General features: G+C 39.6%; 1 protein-coding gene across 8 annotated transcripts in view; it reads right to left on the bottom strand.

Annotated features, from left to right (window-relative positions):
- LOC110106909 (ubiquitin carboxyl-terminal hydrolase 22) overlaps positions 1 to 21,433 on the bottom strand; it is an 83,167-nt gene that overhangs the window by 10,969 nt on the left and 50,765 nt on the right. The gene's annotated exons all lie outside the window — the stretch shown is intronic.

Genomic DNA, 21,433 nt, shown 5'->3' with positions numbered 1-21,433 from the left:
TTCAAAGCCCTAAAGTGTATCATTCCCTTCTTCAAATGAGTCCAAATCATTTGTAGGAGGGTAGGAAGCCCTCTTCTTTATGTCCATTTCCCTCATGCATGATAGTTGGAGCGTCCCCAAAGCTCCAACTGTTATAGTGCGTGAATCATTTTAACTTGGGATCAAAATCCTAGGTTCATACCCTTGTGTTTGTTGATACAAAAAATTGATAAACATTTATCCACCCTCTTTCATGCATAATGCTTGGAGCATTATCAAAGCTCCAAGAGTTAGATTGCATGAATCATTTGCGACTTGGAACTAACTTCCACGTTCTTTCATCTCTTTTGTTGGCACAAGAAACCAACATAAAATCCTTTCATGTATGATAATTTGGAGCCTTCAAAGGCTCCAACCTATATCATTACATGGTTGGTAAACCTTAGAAACAAATTCTAAGTCATCCACCTCTTGTTTGTTGAGACAAAATCAATGAACACTCATATATCCCTCCTTGTGTATGTTAACTTGGATTTACCTAAAATCCTAAACACATGCCAAGAGACATTGAACTTGGAAACAAATCCCAAGTTCTTCTCTTCTTTATTTGTTGAAAAGACAAAATCAACAAATTTATGCACCTCCATATGGAATATTTTGGAGCCTCTCTAAGCTCCAAATGTCCATCATATGGATCACTTGAGCTGGAAACCAAACTCTCAACCCTCCTACTTAGTTTGTTGGAGCATCTAACAAACAAACATTACATCCATGTGTGACACTTTGGAGTCTTCCAAAGCTCCAAATGCTCCCCTACATGAATCATAAAGATTTTAAGAAATAAATCCTAAGTCCCCCTTCCATTTGCTAACGACATAAAGTTAGCAAATGAACAATTATCCTCTCATATGTGATGATTTGGAATTCTCTAAAATTCCAACTTATCATTATGAAGATTTTGTAGTTTAGAGCCAAAAGTCTAAGCTACCTCTTTCTTTCATTTGAGACACTAAGATCAATGAAAGAATTCCCTCTTTAGGCTTAGGATTCTAAATCTAGCTTATCTCATTTGCCTAACCTATATAGGTAGATGACCTTCTCAATTCGTAGTTCCAAAACTACAAATTACATCTCTTATGCATGACATTTGGAGCACCTCCAAGCTTCAAACATGTCATTGCATAAAATTCATTCTAACTTGGAACCAACTTCCAAGTTCTCCCATCCCATTTGTTGGAACACAAGAAACTAACAAATCTCTTCTCATGCAAGATATTCTAAGGCTCCTCAAGCCTTTAAACATATCATTGCATGAGTCCTTTAACTTTAGGATCAAATCCTAGTTTCTTTCCCTTTCTTTGTTTGTTGAAATGCAAAGTCAACAAATAAATGTACACTTCTCTTTGAACACCAAATGTTCAGGGAATGATCATAAGCCTGTAACCCCCAAGTTGCACACTTCTTCCCTCAATTGCCTAACACACATTTTCAATGATTTACCCTCTCATATGCAACCTATAGGTTGTGTATCCCTTCACATCTTTCTACAACTCAAAGGTTGTAGGAAGATATTTTCATTCTCTCAATCCAAATTTTGAGAATGTATACTTCCCTTTGAACACCAAATATTCAAAGAATCCTCATGGGGTTGTGGCTCCAAGTTGCATTTCCTCCCTCATCTCCTATAAATAGAAATTATAGGAAAGCATCCGAACTGCCTTCTCATTCTACTAAACCTAAATTTAGGGGAATGGCTATCCCCTTTTGAACACCAAATGTTCAAGGGCACTCAAGAATGTGTAACCTCTAAGTTGCATATTCTTTTCCTTTTCTACCAAACAAAAAGTGTAGAAAATCTCTCCATCCACCTAGTTTTAAGAATAAGTGAATGCGCGTGTATACCCCTATCTTTGAACATCAAATGTTCACAGGCATTCAGAAGTTTGCCACCCATAAGTTGCACCTTCTTCTCTCCTTCTACAACTCAAAAGGAATTGTAGAAATCTCTCTCATCCCACTAACTCAAGTTAAAGGGGTGAACGTCACCTTCTTTTTAACACAAATGTTTAAAGAGATATTTCCGCCTTGCAACATCCAAGTTGTATTTTCTCATTTCTTCTCTACAAACTAAAATTATAGAGAAATTCCCTCTCCATACAACTCAAGAGTTCTAGAAATTACGGTATTCGCTCAACCAATATTGAGTGAATCAAATTTGTCTATTTGTTGAGCCAAAACCAATAAGTGTTAAAGTATTCTCATCTTCTATTCCTTTCCTCCAACCCAAGTTGGATGAAAGGACTCTGTTGCATGGACACCCAAAAGTCCATGTAACTCTTGATGACTTGTAACCAAAATTACAAGTCATCCCTCTTTTCTTTGGGCTCCAAAAAGTCCAAGGAATTTTCCCAACCTTAACCTAAACTAAGCAAGTGAAACCCCACCTCCTTGAATACAAAAATTCAGGGAGACACCCTCTTGATTTTTAACCTCACAATTACAAATCCTCCTTCACTTCTATAGGCTCCAAAAGCCTTAGAAAATTCCTTACCTTAGCTTAAAAGCTATAGGTTTCTTCACTTTCTCCTCCAACTTCCAAATCATAGGAGAGTTTCCTCTCTTTAGCTCCAAAAGCTAGAGAGAGTTCTCTAATATTTAGACCAAAAGCTAAATGTTAGATTCCCACTTTCTCTTCTTAGCTCCAAAGCTAAGGAGAATCCTTCCAATATTTAGCCAAAAATCTAAATGTTGAATTTATACATCCTCTTAGCTTCAAAAGCTAAGGAGAATTCTCCAACATTTGGCCCAAAAGCTAAATGTTGGATTCCCTTTCTCCCCCTTCTTTAGCCTCAAAGCTAAAGGAAACATTCATTCCCTTTCTCTTATTAGCTCCAAAAGCTAAGGAGAATCCTCCCAACATGTAGCCTAAAAGCTATGTGTTGGACTCTCTTTCTCTCCCTTCTTTAACTCCAAAGCTAAGAATAATTCTTCAGCATATAGCCCAAAAGCTATGTGTTGGGCCCTTCTCCCTTATATCCAAATTCTAAGAAAACCCTTAGTGTGACATACCACACAAGCCTCACACACTTAGGTGCACAACCCCTTAGGCATACTAGGATTAGAATTTTTCTTTGTGTGCGCATGGGATTGATGATTTGGTGTGAATGACTTTTGGATTGTCTGCGTTGTGGGCATTTGCCCTTAAGTGGTTAGTATAGAAATATATACATGCTTTTCTGTGCAGGTGGTCATGTCCAAGAGGGGGTAAATTAAATCATGATTATCATAATGTTGTTTGCTTGCAGGCGCTGCTTAAAATCCCCTAAGAGGCATGGCCAATAGAATAGAAGCAGGTGCTTAGCACTCTAAGTGCTAGGCCAATTTTGGAATGTAATGTGATTATCATATAAACTGCTTCTAACTTTATTTTATAGGTTGGAGTCTTTTATATTTTTCAAATATATTTGATAGAAATAGGATGTAAAACTTGTGGGGTTTTGGACTAGAAGGAAAGGTGTATCGAGGAAGGATGTACCTTTTTGGAGGCGAAGCCCAAAGATTCCTTTGAAAAGCTTGAAGACCCCCACAAGTAGAGTATGTAAATTTAATTAGGTTGTATAATGACAGGCAACTCAGCTGTCAAACCTGTTTGTAATAATTGGGACACTATTTGTACTTCTATTTTGATTGATTTATATACATGTGTTGTTTGTTTACTGAGAGCACATTAAAAAAGCATGCCTCTTTCCTAGGTTTATTATATTATTTTGTTTGGGAGTGGCCTGGACTTGTGATACGATAGGCTCTTAGGATAAAATAAATTTTCTACCATTCAAATTGTAAACAACCTAAAATCAATCTAGGCTTCATGTATTTTAAATAAGAAAATTGCATGACTCCCTTTAAGGAGCCAAGTTTTTAAGAATTAAGATAAACATGCATAGCCCAAAAAAAGTGTCTCATGTAAAAAAGCCCTCACTTAAGGACTGGATAACAAAAAGTCTACATTTGTGAGTTTGCATTCTGCATACCCTACATACATAGGCATCTTGGCCTCAAAGCCAAGCTATAAGCCCAACTTAAATAAAAATAGTCTTCCCACTCTATATTTGCATTAAGACCGGACGACATGGTTTTAAAAGCGATTAGGAGGATCTAACTGATAGTCTTTTCCATGCAGGACAGTAAATCCAGAGGTCGGTCAGGCTATGTCTCATGTGAGATGTAGCTTATAAGTCCTTTTGTATTCTGTTAGATTTAGGTTCGAGACACTACCTATCAGTAGCTCTCACTTTAGTTTTAGGATCTGAGGCAATAGTTGATTTTAAATCACTATATAAGTCCCCACCTTTCGGGCGATTCCTTCAACAGGTGTTGATGGAATTTAAGCCCCAACATTCTAATAAAAAATATCAACTTAAACCAAAATTAAATTTCTAAAATGTAAAACTCAACATAGGATAGTCCGAATACCTCTGAGATTTCTCAGAATCAAGTGCTCCTATTTCACCTCATTTGGCTCTCATTTCAAATCTAATTCCAAGTTGATCAATTCTTCCTTGAATCTCTTAAAGGCCCAAAACCTTTAAGCAAGACTTTCATAGATATAAAAAATCAAAATTTAGCCAACATTTAAATGACTTCCAAAACAAGAAAATCACTAGTTTAATTAAAAATCTTCCCAAGCTAAAGCTTAGGATATAATTAATCATAAGGGCTTGCCCCTATGGGACATTTATACCCTAGAAATAAATAAACCCCATTCAACCAAACATTGAATGGGGGAATCTATGTTGAAATTGTAAATTTTATCATTGAGTCCATAAGGAAATCATATTTTTACCCTTCGGGGTAATATGTCATCATTCTTATGCCGTACTCAATTATAAAGTATGTAATCTGTTTGAGGATACAAAAATTCTCCAACTAGGTGAAGCCCCCTTCTTTGAAATTGCTCTGCTTTCTTTGATTTCATTTTTCAAATTACCTAAAAATGGCTAAAGCCCACTTCGAAGGTTGTAAATGTGGACAACCATAACTTGCATAGGACTCTCCAGAAATGCAAGGTGATTCTTTGCAAAATGCAAAGGGAAAAAATCAATTCAACTCATCGCAACAAAGAAAAAGGTAGAGACGTGGGCCTCAAGCGCAATGAGGGAGAAATTATTCTATGCGGAGTCCGGACAGTAAAGAATCGTCCAGATGTGGGTGTACACAGTGTTTGAACATACTGTGTATAAAAAAAGAACCAAACTATGTACAAAATTATACTCAGTGTACACTCACATCCTGTCGATTCTTTACCGTCCGGACTCCGCACGTAATAATTTATCCTAATGAGGAGGCATCCTGATTTGGATTCTGACAAGAGACCTCTACCTCTATGAGGTACATTAGACTTGCTGCACAAAGCGCTCAAGGCCGAAAGGGTGGTTGATCCAACGATTCTTGCATTAGAGGGTCAAGTCACTGCCTCAAGTCAGGTAATGCTGTTCTGTTCAAGAGAGAATGAAAGCTTAGGATGGCAACTTGCTTATTCATTCCACCCTTTTCTCGAATCCCTTGTAAGTGGAGGCTAGGCAATGACTGATCGCCTTTGGAGGTAAGACTATTCTTTTTTCCTGCATTCAAAAGAATTGTCCAAGAGGATCATATGCCATCCCATCCCAATAAAAATAGGACCTTTCTGACTATGAGTAAGTTTTTAGGTTATCAGCCGAGTGAATCAAAGGCTGCAATTCTTACTCTTTAAGCCTTTGGTTCCCACCCTTGGGTGAAGTACCTGGGTGCATAGCTCATTGAGATTCCCCATAGCGCTTAGAAAAAAAAATCTCACTTCCTAACTTCTATGGCATTTGATAAGCGCGATTTCTGCAAAACAAATTTTGAATGCAGGAGAACAAGCTACGGCGATGGTAACAGAGGTCGCTACTTTTGATAAGGTGAATATTTTTTATAAGGGAAAAATTCTAATGAATCCGCTCTTGGGGATGCCAATTGAAGAGGCTCACGACCTTGTTGATTAGGAGATTCCTATCATCCATGAGTCCGTCACATCTTGGGTGTCAAGGGGCTCAGATGCTATACTCATCGATATAAATTATCTCTGGCTTATGTGCTGGATCGAGTGTGTACTGTTAAGGATCACCTTACTAATTTTAAGATTAGTGTTGAGGTGGAGAAGAGAAGGTTGCTATTTCGAAAGAAATGTTGAGTTCCTCTGCCACCTTTAATGAAGTCATTGAATCTATTCATTGAATGATGCAAGATTTGAAGTTTGCAGTTGTGGAGACTAGCAAGTTCCTGGAGTAGTCCAAATCAAGCTAGTTCTTGGTGGGAGATGAGTTCAACCTAAGTCACCTGGTAAAGATTAGGATAGTTTCACCAAACAGATTGTTACATCCAGTCTTTTAAGTTATTTCTTAATGGTGAATGAAACTAACTCAGCTCTTGTTATGACGAATTTGATCAAGTGACATAAAATCTTTAACATATTTGAGTATGCTCGATCTTTTGTTGATTCGCCATTGAGCACCAACATGGTCCTCCTAGGACACTATTTCAAGGATAAAACTTTATTGTGAAAGTGAGGGTGAGTTGTGTATCCACCATGTCCACTTTAGAATGGGTGTGCAACTACCTCTATAACTAGAAATGATAGATATTCTGAACTTATATGGACTAGTCCCCACACAGTTCATGTTGAACTTGATTTCAAGCATCAGCGTCTTCATCTCACAACTAATGGTGGAGAAGAAACCTTAATCTCCTTCTATTTTGTTATATCTTTTCTATGAATGCTTCCAATTTTCCTCTACCCACACGCGGATGAGCGGGCACAAATAAGGTGAGGATGAAAGTCAAAATACTTTTTTGTGTGCTCCCTGTTGGATGGGCAGTACAAACTACAAAGCAAACCCAAATCTTCACTGGGCTAACCATCTAAACTAGTAGGCTAGAATAGACTTGCAATCTACTCAATGTGAGCTTGATTGCAAATGGTGAGTTACTTTCTAGGGCTCATATTTTTCTTATATGTAGAACTTGCATGTTGTCACCTTAGATGGGTCTCATATTTTGCCAGATTTAAGTCATAATGGGAGTAAGCATGTAGGCTCGTTGGGTAGAATGGACTTGCACTCTACATAATGCAAGTTTTTTTTTACTCTACATAACGCAAGTCGTACTGGGGGTATCCCATTTTAGGGCTTGACCTTTTCTTGTATGTTGAACTTGTATGCCATCGCTTTAAATGGAATTCACCTTTCACCAAACCCGAGTCTTCTTAGGGGCAACTACCTATACTCGCTGGCTCGAATGGACTTGCAATCTACTCAATGCAAACTCAGTCTATCCTCTACCTTTTCTTTCATGTTATCTCCTTAAATGGGCCTCACCTTGTCTAGATTTGAGTCATCATGTGGGTAGTCATTCAAACTTGCCAACTAGAATGGACTAACAATCCACTCGATGCGAACTCAGCCGCAAAGGGGGGATTTGCATTTGTTGATGCATTTTTCGTGTCGACTTGACCCAAATCAAGTCAAATCGGACCCGATCGGGTTTGATTGAACCCCATCTATTGAAATCAGTCCAATCAAACCCTAAACAAGAGAGCATCCCTTGTGTTCTTCTTCTAGCTGAGTAGAGCGTGTGTGTGTGTGTGTGTGTGTGTGTGTGAGAGAGAGAGAGAGAGAGAGAGAGAGAGAGAGAGAGAGAGAGCATGGAGCCTTGGTTTTCTCCGTCTTTGTGCGTGCTTCTTTCCAGCCAAACGAAATTGGGCACAGAGGTGAGGATCGAAAGGCTCGCCCGTGCTTCCCCTTGCGTGTGCTGGAGTCGGATCGAGCAGGAGAGCTGCTTGAGTGAGGTCTGGGATGGGATCGAACAACCGGGATCGGCATATCCGTGTGTGCTTCGGCTGGTAAAGCAGATACGAGGGGATGGACTGGGGCATAGAGCCTTGCGTGTGCATCTGAGGCCCAACCAAAAGCTGCAATTGTTGGATCGTGAATGACCTTCATAGCCGATGACATCTGCGTGCATTTGGACCGAAGCCAATGGTCCAGATGAGTTCGTTCTGCAACCAGAGAGCAGAAGGAATTGGGGCTGCTCGAGCAGGGTCTCTTCTTGCAAAATGAGAAGAAATTCGGCTATAGACCTTTATTCCTACAATCAACGAAAGTTTGGGAGCTTTCTTCTTTCTTCTAAATCAACGCCGGTGAGCTCGTGACAGCGGAGTCAACCTCTGATGCGATTTGTAAAACAACTCGTTCCTCTATTCCTGTTCAATCTCGCTTTTTGCAAGGTGAGAGCATTCCGTTAGCACCATGATTTGACCCCCAAACTTTGCAAAGCATAGGCTTTAAGCCCTTCGTTTGTGTGTTTGACGTTGAGAACACCTTAGGTCCATAGAAACCTTGCATTTTTCTTTTCAAAACCCCAAAGTGACCAATATGTTCATTGTCCTCTTAGTCAAATCGAGGAAATCCAACGATTTCTCATGATTTGCTCTCATATTAGAGCCAAAAGAGGGAGACAATGAGGGGCCGGGCAATTGGACTTGTGTCCAATGCCCCTGTCTTGCATGCAATACATTCATGTTGTGTCTAATCCTTCCCCTTTGAACAAGCCTTAGGCTAGTTTTTATCATTTGATCACAACTTGAATGACACCGTGTAGGATTTTCACACTTTATAGCATGCATCACATTCCTAGCAAATTGTAAGTAATTTAGAGATTTGAGATATTTGCATTGTTAGCATGTGTAATTTCTCTTGAGTTTGTGAGCGTTGAGAATGAATTCAATTAATTATTGAAAGCTTACAAGCAAATGGTGGGGTCTTTCATGAACCGTCAAGTTTGTGCATGAAATCCCATAATGGATAAAATTAATTGAATTTAATTTGATGACATTCTAAATTTAGAGAAGTAGAGATAAGTAATGAATAACTCCAATGGCTGTATACTCAATCAAATTAGTTTGCATGGATAGATCACATCACTCAAATCCTAAATGAATGCATGTGTAGGTTGTCAAATGCCGCAAGGTGTGTTTAATTTTATGCTGTTTGTGTAATGACAAAATTGTCATAGAATTTAGGAGTTTGCACTTGCTAAAACTTGTGGATTTTTTTATAGCTTGGTTAATTGTCCAAAATGCATTTGATAACTTATTGTAGGATCTTACATGAACTCCCAATAATTAATTTTGCAAATCCTAGAGCATGAAGTGTTGATCGAAACCATTTTGGGTGTGTTGCAAAGCTTATAGAGAAAATAACAACTAATCAATGGCTCTATTGCGTAAAATCCCTACAACAACAACAACAACATCAAGCCTTTATCCCACTACGTGGGGTCGGCTACATGAATCCTTTTTCTCCATTGTGTCCTATTAAAAGTCAAATTCTCGTTTAAATCTAATAAAGAAAGGTCATTCCTAATATTTTCTAACCAAGTCTTTTTAGGTCTACCCCTACCTTTCTTAACATAAGTCAAATCTAATACCTCTACTCTCCTAACCGGGTCATCGCAAGGCCGCCGTTTTATGTGACCAAACCATCTAAGGCGACTTTCTCTAATCTTATCTTCTACTGGAGCTACTCCAACCTTTTCACGTAAAATCCCTATAAATTGAAAATCATCATCATGCTTTTAATAAACCAAATCATGTCAAAATTGATTGGAAATCTTCTTAAAGCTTTAAATGTAGGTTTCCTATCTTATCATGAATCAAAGCAATCTTTCATATATCTCATGCTTGGACCACCAAGTTTCCAGAATTTGCAAGGTCCCAAATATTCTCATATAATTCTAAGTGTTAATGAAAATAATTTGGAGTGCTTCGCAGGCTCCAAAGGCCCATAGTTAAATACCCCATCATACTTAGAAATTATCTAAGCTTTTTTCATTTGATTTGCAAATTTAAATGATTAAGTGTGATCTAAGCAATTGATAAAATCCTAAAAGATTACAACTTCTATGCTCCAAATCTTCTAATCATGAAAATTTTGATTTAGAAATATTTCCAAAACTTTAGAAATCAATCTTCCTATATTAGATAAGTTCAAAACATTCTTAAAAAAAATAATGAGCTCTCTTTCAATTGCTTTTTCTCCTTCATGCATGATATTTGAAGCCTTCTCAAGGTTTCAAATATTTCACCAATCTTCCTCATGCATGGCATTTTGGATTTCCCTAAAATCCTAAATACATCATGTCGCCAGCTCTTGAACTTAAAACCAAATTTTAAGTTCTTCTATATTATTCATTGAAGTACAAAATCAATAAATGACCCCTTAGATATAGGATTCAAATCATAGTCTCCTCCATTTACTTAGCCTAAATTAAGTGAATGATCATTTCTCTTTGAACACCAAGTGTTCAAAGAACCTCCTCAAATCTATAACCTTCTAAGTTGTACAGTATCTCTCACATTTGCTTAACCCAAATTAGATAGATGATCATGCATCATTGAATACAAAATTCTATGCATGCTTCTTGACTTGTAGTACCAAAACTATGAGTCACTTCTCTTTCTAGAAACTCCAAAAGTCCTAGAAAATTCCCTCATTTTAGCTCAAAAGCTATAGGTTACTTTCCTTTCTACCCTCAACCTCAAGGTTATAGGGAATTCATACCAAATCATTTATTTGTTGAACCAAAATCGACAAATGACTTCATCTCTAGCATAGAAATTCAAATCCTATCTCCATTTCATCATTCTGACCCATGTTGGAAGAGTAAATTCCTCTCTTTGAACGACAATTTCTTCAGGTTGACATACAACTGGTGCTCCCTCAATATCCCCAATACAATCCTCAAGTGACCTACATGCTCTGTCACTGTACGACTATAGATCAGGATATCGTCAAGAATACCAAGACAAACTTTCTGAGGTAGGATTGAAAAACCATATTCATGAGGGACTGAAAGATGGTTGGGGCATTGGTAAGGCAAAAAGGTATCACCAAAAACTCGTTGTGACACTCATGAGTCCTTATGAGTGTCTTGTGTACATCCCCCGACTTCATTCTGATATGATGGTACACTTATTTTAGGTCAATCTTTGAGAAGATGACCACACCAAAAAGCTCATCCAACAGCTCATCAAATATGATGATAGGAAACTTATCCAACACGGTTTCTTTGTTTAGGGCTCTATAATCCATGCAAAACCTCCAATTGTCAACCTTCTTTTTCACTAGTAATGGACTGGAAAAAGGGCTCACACTTGGCCTGATAATCCCTACATCTAGCATCTCTTTGATGAGCCTTTCTATGTCATCCTTTTAGATCTGCTACCAGTACAATTGAGCACTGATAGGAAAAGCCCTCTCTTTTAGGGTAATGGCATGCTCGTGCTCTCGGAGTGGTGGTAATCCACTCGACTGCTAAGAAACCTCAAGAAATTGCTGCAAAAATTGATGTACACACTTAGGAGCCTCGACCCTCCTAGAATCTTGAATCATTTTCAAGCTTTACAACTCCACCAAGTAGCCCAATCCTTTTTCTTGTATCACCTTGAGCATGGTTTTAACTGAAACCATGGTTCTGCACAGGCTAACATCTCCTCACAACACCACCTTCTTCACTTCTACCTGAATCTCCATAGTTAAGGCCTTCTAGTCCACCTATGTCTTACTGATCGTCTGTAACCACTTCATCCCTAGAATTACATTAATGCTTCCCAAATTCAAGGGGAGAAAATTCTCTACTATATTTATGCCATGGAGTGCCAGCACTAGCCTCCTATAAATTACCCTACTCTCCATCTTTCTAGACTCCAACATGAATCCAAAGCTCCATGTATCCACCAACTTCAATTCCAACTAGCGCATGACCTGATTGGAGATGAAGTTGAGGATAGCCCCACTATCCACCAAGACCAATAGTGGCTATTCCCCGATTTGCCCTCTCACATTCATGGTGTAATTTAGAGTGAATCCCACCATGGTGTTCAAGGACACCTCTGCCATGTCCAAATGTAAATGTGTTGTTTCCACTACAATCTCCTCTAGCTCGTCTTCGCTCTCCTCCTCTCCCTCACAGACCATCAAGACCTGAAGGGCTCAATTCTTGCACCTATGTCCCAGTGTAAATCTCTAATCACACCTGAAGCATAATCCTTTTCCCTGCCTATCCTGTCCTGCTCCTCCGCTTCACATGCATTGAAATTGAAAAAGAGGAAAAAGGTGGAGACCAACGAGCTCTGCGGTGGTGACTATGGTCACAATAACTAGGTCGACTAGTAGCAGCGACAAGGGAGATGGTGACGAAAACTATTGGCATAAAGCGAGAGGGTGGTGATTGAGTAGGCCATGGACTCGGGCGTGCTAGAGAGATGGCGGGCAATCACATGCATTGAAATTGAATCCGAGGATGATGGTGTTAAAGAGACATATGAAGCTGATGATTATGATGATCAACCCGTATAGGCCGAGCCTGCACCAGAAGAGCTTGAAGATGGTGGACAGGCAGCTACTATGGATGAACTAAAAGAAGTCAACTTGAAAATTGAGAAAGACCCTCACCCAACCTTCATTAGTTCTCTCCTACCCGAATAATAAATAGAAGAAATAAAAGAACTTCTCTATGAATTCAGTGATTGCTTTGCCTGGACATATACTGAGATGCCCGGCTTATCCCCTGACGTAGCAGTTCACAGATTATCAATCAAACCGGATGTAGCACCCGTCAAATAAGCTACAAGGAGAATGAGATTGGAGATCGAAAAACAGGTGATTGCTGAAACCAAGAAGCTTATAGAGGCAGGCTTCATCCGAGAAGAAAAGTATGCCGATTGGATTGCCAACATTGTCCCTGTAAAGAAGAAGAGCGAGTAGATTCGTATCTGTATTGACTTCAGGGACCTCAACAAGGCGTGCCCAAAAGATGACTTTCCACTCCCCGTATCAGAACTTTTAGTGGATAACATGTCAAATTACGATATGTTCTCCTTAATGGATGGATTATCTGGATACAATCAAATTAAGATGGCTCTTGAAGATGAAAAGCACACGTCATTAAGAACGCCCATCGGCATCTTCTGCTACACAGTTATGTCATTCGGCCTAAAGAACGCTGGTGTCACTTATCAACGGGCGATGACGCATATATCTGATGAGTTGATAGTTCAAAAGGTCGAGTGCTATATGGACGACCTTGTTGTCAAGAGCATGGATCGAAGAGATCACCTAGAGGACTTGAGAATTGTATTTGAAAGGATCAGGAAGTATGATCTAAAAATGAACCCTCTCAAATGTGCTTTTGGAGTCTCTTCTGGCAAATTTTTGGGGTACGTTGTCCGTCATCGAGGTATCGAGATCGACCCCAATAAAATCAAAGCGATTATGGAGATGCCGCCTCCAAAGAACCTTCAACAACTTCGCTCACTACAAGGGCAACTGGCTTTCATCCAGAGATTCATATCAAATCTTTCGGGCAGGTGCCAACCATTCTCGAAGTTGATGAAGAAAGACGTCCGCTTCAAATGAGACGAAGAGTGCCATGAAGCATTTGATAGTATCAAGAAATACTTATTGAATCCTCCCATTTTAGCAGCGCCGATTCCAGAGAAGCCTCTTATAGAAGAGTCCCTCGGAGCACTATTGGCCCAGCACAATGAACAAGGAAAATGCACTCTACTACATTAGTCGGAGGTTGATCGGAGCAGAAAGTCGTTATTCTCCTATTGAAAAGCATTGCCTGGCGCTGATTTTTGCGGTTCAGAAACTCCGCCACTACATGTTATCCCATAAAATTACTCTAATATCAAAGATCGATGCGTTGATGTTCTTGATGACAAGACCAGCGTTGACAGGTCGCCTGGCCAAGTGGGCAGTATTATTACTACAGTTTGATATCACATACATGCCACAAAAGGCAGTGAAAGGTCAAGCCTTGACAGATTTTCTTGCTGCACATTTGATCCCAACAGACTCTCCACTTAACGATATTTGCCCGATGAGCAGATCATGCAGGTCGAAGAAGATGAAAAGTTACCATTCTGGAAAATGTATTTCGACGGGACATCATCGATTAAAACAACCCGACCTCCAAATATTGCAAGGGCCCGAGTCGGCATCGGTCTTGTTCTCATACCACCTGAAGGAGGCATAATAAGGATTTCATTCAGTTTGACTGAACCTCGAACCAACAACGAAGCCGAATACGAAGCTCTAATAGTATGGTTGGAGATTGCGATCGACGTTAAAATTCAAAATCTTCAAATCTTTGGCGACTCCCAACTTGTGATAAATCAAGTATTGGGCATTTACAAGATTTTTATGGTTGAATTGGCTCATTACCACCGGCAGACCCTTGAGCTCCTGAAACAGGTGCCAAATGTAAAAATAGTTCAAATTCCTCGAGGACAAAACATCAAGGCAGATTGCTTGGCCAAATCGGCCAAAAAAATGGCAAATTCCAATGAGGAGAAGCCTATATTCATCAGAGTTTACAACCGTCGGATCTTAGAGCCCGCGTTATTACAATTCCCGAAGGCGGAGGAATTCCACATTCAAGTCAGCAGGATGAAACCCCAGTTGACTCTCAACCTCTCAATCAGATCATTATGGAAAATTATCCGGAATGATTTCACGTGGCCAAGAGACGTAAAGCTAGTCAAGCTTCAGAATCGTGGTGGCATTATTTAGATATTGAAGTAAAAAATGATTGGAGACAACCATTCATTGACTACTTCAAGGAAAATAAACTCCCGACAGAAAAGTTTATGGCTGCGCAAATCCGAAAAAGGGCACTGCGATATGCATTTGTCGACGACACGTTGTACATACGAGCTTTTGATCAAATGTGTCTAAGGTGCCTAGGGACCAAGGAAGCTGATAAAGTGGTAACAGAAGTCCACGAAAGACTTTGTGGAGCACATCAGTCAGGTCCCAAGATGACCGCTAAAATCAAGAGAATGAATTATTATTGGCCGACCATGGTCAGAGATTGCATTGACCACGCTAAGAGGTGCCATGAGTGTCAAATTCACATTTATGTTATATATCAGCCTCCAAATCCACTGCACCTGACAATAGTGTCCTTACCATTTGAATGCTGGGGCACATACATAATTAAGCCGATAGATCCGCCGTCTTTAGCGAGACACCGCTTTATTCTGGCAGCAACAGACTACTTTTCTAAGTGGGCAGAAGTAGCTCCATTTAGAGAGGTCACATCCGAACATGAGATTAATTTCTTTACCCATAATGTTGTCTATAGATTTGGTGTACCACACCGCATAATCTCAGACAACAGTACCGCATTCAAGAGTACAAAAATTTACAAGTTCGTTGATCGGCACAAAATTTATTGGCGATACTCGTCTATATACAATCCAAGGGCCAATGGTTTGGCTGAGGCCTTTAACAAGACACTGGTGAAATTGTTGAAGAAGATCCTCACCAAGAACAAAAGAGAGTGGCATACGAAGATGACAGAAGCGCTATGAGCATACCGTACAACCTACAAGATGCCAACCAAAGCCACTCCTTATTCATTGGTGTTCGGTGTTGAACCCGTACTACCATTAGAGATTGAACTACCGTCACTCCGGATAGCAATTCAGAATGATCTCACCCAAGAACAAAATGCTCGTTTAAGAATTGAGGAGCTTGATGCACTTGATGAACTTAGGTGACAAGCTCAACAAAACCTGAAAATCTACCGAGGAAGAATGGCAAAATCCTTTGATCATATGGTGTGTCCTCAGATATTTCAAAAAGGGGAATTGGTCCTGGTGCTGAGAAGACCAATCATCCCACATTGAATAATCGGTGGCAAATTTGTATCCAACTAGGAAGGCCCCTTCGTCATCGAGAAAGTATACCAAGGAGGAGCATATCAGTTGATCGATCTAAACGGTCAGAGGTCTATGTCACCTATCAACGACCGACATTTAAAGAAGTATAATGTATGAAAATTTCATTACTAATGTACTTTGTGATGATCAAAATTTTATGTACATAGTTATCAGTGCATGCTTATATTTACATTTTGAAATTCTCTTGTATAGTAAGAATGCATTTCAAAATCCCCCATCAGACTAGGGGCATTTTAAATATTTATTCGGGTCGACATCGCACTGTGCCGAGATCCCTGAATAAATATTTAAAATCTCAAAAATACAAAGCCTATCCGAAATGTCCCTGCAAGATAGGGGGCATTTTAAATATTCATTCGGGTCAACATCGCACTGCGTGCCGAGATCCCCAAATGAATATTTAAAAATCTCAAAATTCTCAAATTTATTCTATTCTGAAATGTCCCTGCGAGACAGGGCATTTTCAATATTTATTCGAGTCGACATCGCGCTGCATGCCGAGATCCACGAATAAATATTTAAAATTATCAATACAAATATTCTTTTATACTAAAGAATACAAAAAAAACTTCTTTTTCTAAAGTATATGCAGGTGATCTTTCGAAAACTAGAGACGTCACCTTCTCCAACAAACAAAGACTCAAAAGTCAAGAAAGAGACTTTTGTGGCTACCCACTCCAACAAATTGAGCCAGAAAAACTTGAAGTCTTTCAACAGCCTGAAACTTAATGTTCGAATGGGTGTAAAAGGTCGGATCCACCACGCCCAAATATGATCGGATCGCTTGCAGCTCCGTCTACTCAACAAGCCATAAGAAAGGCCATAGTAGCGAAACCCCCACTTTGTCAACCTGTCAGTAAGGACTTAGGAAGTATGAAGGCAAATTTGACTCGACAAGTTTAAGTGATCGTAGTTTATAAAATTCTTCTAAATGACTAGAGAATCAAAATTCCAGTGGGAAGGGGGAATCTCGAACAATTATTAAATATTAGTAGGCTCCAAAATCTACAACCACAAAGGATAACTCCATATCTGCCAACTTCAGTAAAATCAGCATTGAGGAGCGCAATTCCCATAGCTCAAGTTTGAAGCCTGAATGGGTGTAAGAGGTCAGATCCAACAAGCCCAAATATGACCGGATCGCCGGCAGCTCCATCTACTCAACAAACCATAAGAAATGACGTAGTAGAGGAACCCCCATCTCAGCAACCAGAGGACAAAGAGCTATCAAATTCTAGCTTTCTCGAGCTGATGATCTCAAATGACTCAGATCAAAATCTTCTCAAGTGGTTAAGGATAAATATATTATCTACGTTTGGTATTATCAACTGAATCCAAAACCTACAAATCATTCAACAAATCCATAAAGCACAAAGCGAGGATCGAATGAACTTTCTTCAACAAGATCACCAAAGCACAAAGCAAAGGACCGAAGAAAATTATCCCAAAGTTCGCACAAAGCCTTAGGCTGAACTAAGTGAATTTTGTCATCAACAAGTCTGTTATGCACAAAGCTCTGGACCGATGACTTTTCGCAATCGACCTAATACAAACCTAAGGGTTTAGGTCATCGGCACCTACTCCTTCATCAAGCCCGACAAAGCTAGAAGCATAGGGCCGAAGATACAAAAATCACCTGACAAGTCAGAAGCATAGGGCCAGCAAACCTCCTATACACGCTTTTCTCTAGCATGGTGGGAAGGAAAACCGGCGCGACACCTACGACGAGGTAGGTGAGCGACACTTGGTTCCAAATCTTGTTCTCAACGTTCGTGTCGAGCCGGAAAAACGCCTATATGCGCTTTTTTCTAGCGTGGTGGGATGGGAACCCGGTGCGACACCTACAACGAGACCGGGATATTCATAAGTACCCTCTTGCGAGGAAAAACTGCTTTTCTTGCAACAGGTACCGAACACCCATACACGCCTTTCTCTGGCGTGGTGGGGGCAAATACTTTACATGGTCGCGCTGTCCTCGTAAGAGGGCACCTACCGTACACGCTTTTCTCTAGCGTGGCGGGAGGCCCAGTTTTCTATAGTTTTCCCCTAAATGGGGGAGACGCCGGGAGACTGCCAAAATTTCGAGTGAAAACATATTGTACTCGGACCTGATTTGAACTCAAATGAACAACATAGACTCAGATTTGTGGACCTTTGAACTTGAATGAACTAAATAGAGAACTCATCTTGGACTCAAATGGACTTTAATCAAATAAATAAACTTAATTAAGATGAGTAAGTAATAAGGAACTTGGATTGAAAATGAGCAAGACTCTAAATAAACTTGAGCTCATGTTGGACTTGGGCATGAACAAATTTTAACTCAAATGACAAATCCTGGACTTGATTTGAACAAGATTTGAACAACTTGAACTTGGATCACTTGGACTCATATTCAAGCAAATGCAAAGGAACATGTCATAACTTGAACCCAAGTGAACAAATGCAAAGAACTTTGACTTGAGATTGTAGTTCGGGACAACCACAAGAGAACTTGAATTTGCACTTTAAACTCAAACAAGAACGAGAACTTGAGTTGGTTACTTAAGTACTTGATCATGTGCTTTGAACTCGAACTGTACAACATCAAGAAAAGCTTGGACTAAACAAGACTATAGCAGAACTTGAAATTTGAATATAAAGTTTGGAATGCAATTTGATGCCTAAAATGAGACTTGTAATTTGATAAGATGATAAAGTCAATCGTGCAAGCAAGAATAAGATAGAGGATGTGATGATATGCTTGTAAGGTTTCCAATAGAATATTGGGGAATGATCACCTCAATAAAAGTGCAAATTCTATTCAACAACATCAAGTTTATCATGCATGCTATAAACCATTCTTGAAGACAAAGAGTTTACAGACATAGGTTGTCTACAAGCAAAATGAGAAAATCACAAAGGGGATGACTTATTTACTGCTAATACAAATATGATCATTCATGATAATATCTACAAACAATTAACTTCAATTGCAAGCAAACATATTAATCAACAAAAGATCTATAATGCGTGTAGTGAACTATTCATGAATAATATCAAGGATCATGCAACTGGTGATTTGAAATGATTGCAACGACGACAAGGAATTTTTCATATACATAATAAGTCTGCAAGTGCTAATCAGCGACAAGCAGTAGATGCTACGATACCCTTATAGTCAAGAACTATGCAATGATAGTTGAATGCATCGATCTTCAACAAATAAAGGTACAGAAAGAATTGTGATAAATGCAACTCGCCATCATCCAAATCTTGCAAGCAATAAAGATCAAAGGAGATATATAATTTGATCATAGTTAAAGGAGCAAAGTTCTTTAGCAAACATATCACCTACAAGTGATGGCATCTGATGTGCAACATTCATATGAATCCTACAAGCAAGGTAGTAGCGGATGTATTGAAAGGACCCAAGACCACAACAAAATGCATGAAGAAGGTGACAAATATAAGTCTCTACGGGCCGCTATAGGAAACCTATTATACACCTAATATGTCACCTACAAGAATGGTGCAAGGAAACTACAATAGACATCAACATATACTGGCAAAGACAGGAGATTAGTTGGTACACTACGATCCACCTGCAGAAGGCAACGAGTAGTGTACGACAGTCTACCTGTACGAAGCAGCGAACAACTCCATTCAGAATTTGCTACTTCGCGCTACCAGATCCACGACGTTCTTGGAAGCAGACAGAAGGCGTTTCACAAATATTCCAAAACACCATCATATATGCACTATAGTTTGTACACACTTAGGTACACTAAAAGAGGGTATACAATCAACACCCGCATGGTCCCCGGCGAACGTGTTATTGGTACACGTGACGTCTAGGGATGCTGCGCGGGTTAATAAATTTAAACTCGATCCTCCTTAACACGTAAAAAGGAGTCGACAACGTTTAATTACAAAATGCCCCCAAACACCCGCATGGGCCCCGGCGAACGTGTTATTGGTGCACACAAGACGTCTAGGGATGCTACACGGGTAAATAAGTGAATTCAAGTTCGAACCCGATCCTTCTATACGGGTCAATAGAAGTCGACAGGGTTCGAATAATCAAACAAGTATACGGTGATGGTGACCGACATATTTGTTTTAATACATTCATATTAGGCCTTCAAAGGTCTATAGCAATACAAATTCACTAATAAGGGCATAAAACACACAAAATCCGATCCTCTATCGATTATTCGATAGAGTCGACAAGATTCAATCAATAAAAGAGAAATGACCCCGAACACCCCGATGATGGCCGTGTTAAAGACAGATCTTAACCGGATGGGTTCCCAAACATTTTCAAATGTCTCCCAAATATCCAAAGTCCATTTCAAATACTCCAAAGCTCCACTAAAAATCCCAAAAAATTCCATAAAATCTCAAAATCCCAAAAATCCCAAAAAATATTTAAAAAAGAAATAAATTCATCAACCCACTTAAAGCAAAATTCATCCACCCTCTGCAACAGTTTGCCGGAGTGGACAAATTTAAATATTACTTCAACTCACAAAGAGCCAAATGCCTAGTCGAAAATGTCACTATGATCCATTCTCAAAAAATCTCCTGCTAGTAAGGACGTGGTACGTGTCCTCTAACCGGCAGTTTTGCCGCCAAATGGCACTGCAGGTAAACGGTTATGACCCGGAGCCCTCTAAACCGAGTGATTTTGCCTCCAAATGGCACCACAGATAACGGTTATGGCCAGAGCCAATACGCTCCTTAGTGACGTCAAATCCTTGAGAAATGAATCAATAGGATATGATCGATAGGGCACAAAGCCCTCTGTCAGCTAAGGTGGATTCAAATTTATCCCCTTAGACAAACATCCAACCCAGGTCTACAAGGTCCCCTTGAACGAATCAACCCATGGCTGCCGACAAGGATCCTTCTGTCAGGTTGGGTCGACTACCTCCTCTGACTAAGTAGACCAGGGACCACGATAGCCCGGGACGACGGAACAATGAGATCTTGATCGGGTCTATCATCCATTCCCCCACCATCCTCTTTAAGTGCAAGATGGTTGAATTTCTATTTTAAATATCAAACTTTTCAAATTTTCAAGCTTCTAGCCAATTCTAAATTTCCAATGTCCATTGCTGCTACTATATGCCGGATAACACATTCTCTACGTATCTGATTGATGACTAGCCTTAATCGAAAGTTCTCTCTCATTAGTGGGAGAGGTAATTAACTATAGGGGCTTGAGCCTATAGGAAACCAGAACTCAGATCATAAAGTCCTCGCAAAATGAGGGCGAAATCTCTGGGTAGTGTCTTATCTACAAACCCATCTGCCTTCCAAAATTTACCCCGGAACTAATCCGTTAAAACTCCCTCGCCGAGCAAAAAGAAAAGCGAGGGGAGGCCGGGGCCGAATTTTCGGAGCCACGCTGTTTTAATCTATTGTCCTTGTACGTCTGCTATTGCCATTCATTCTTTCAAGAAACTTCACAAAACAATCATAGATTTATATGCATACTTACGCCACTGTAGCAGCATATGAGAAAACAAAGTAGAAGTCGGAAATAGAATTTGTAGTCCCCGAAATTTCCAGCTTAAACACAAAATACTCTCATGTTCTATCACATTCTATTAACAAAATAAGGAACCTCCATCGTAA

Source organism: Dendrobium catenatum, unplaced genomic scaffold, assembly GCF_001605985.2.
Source record: "Dendrobium catenatum unplaced genomic scaffold, ASM160598v2 fragScaff_scaffold_1400, whole genome shotgun sequence".
NCBI classification, from domain to species: domain Eukaryota; kingdom Viridiplantae; phylum Streptophyta; class Magnoliopsida; order Asparagales; family Orchidaceae; genus Dendrobium; species Dendrobium catenatum.
Note: the sequence above shows the minus strand (reverse complement) of the source record. Positions and strands in the feature narration are given on the sequence as shown.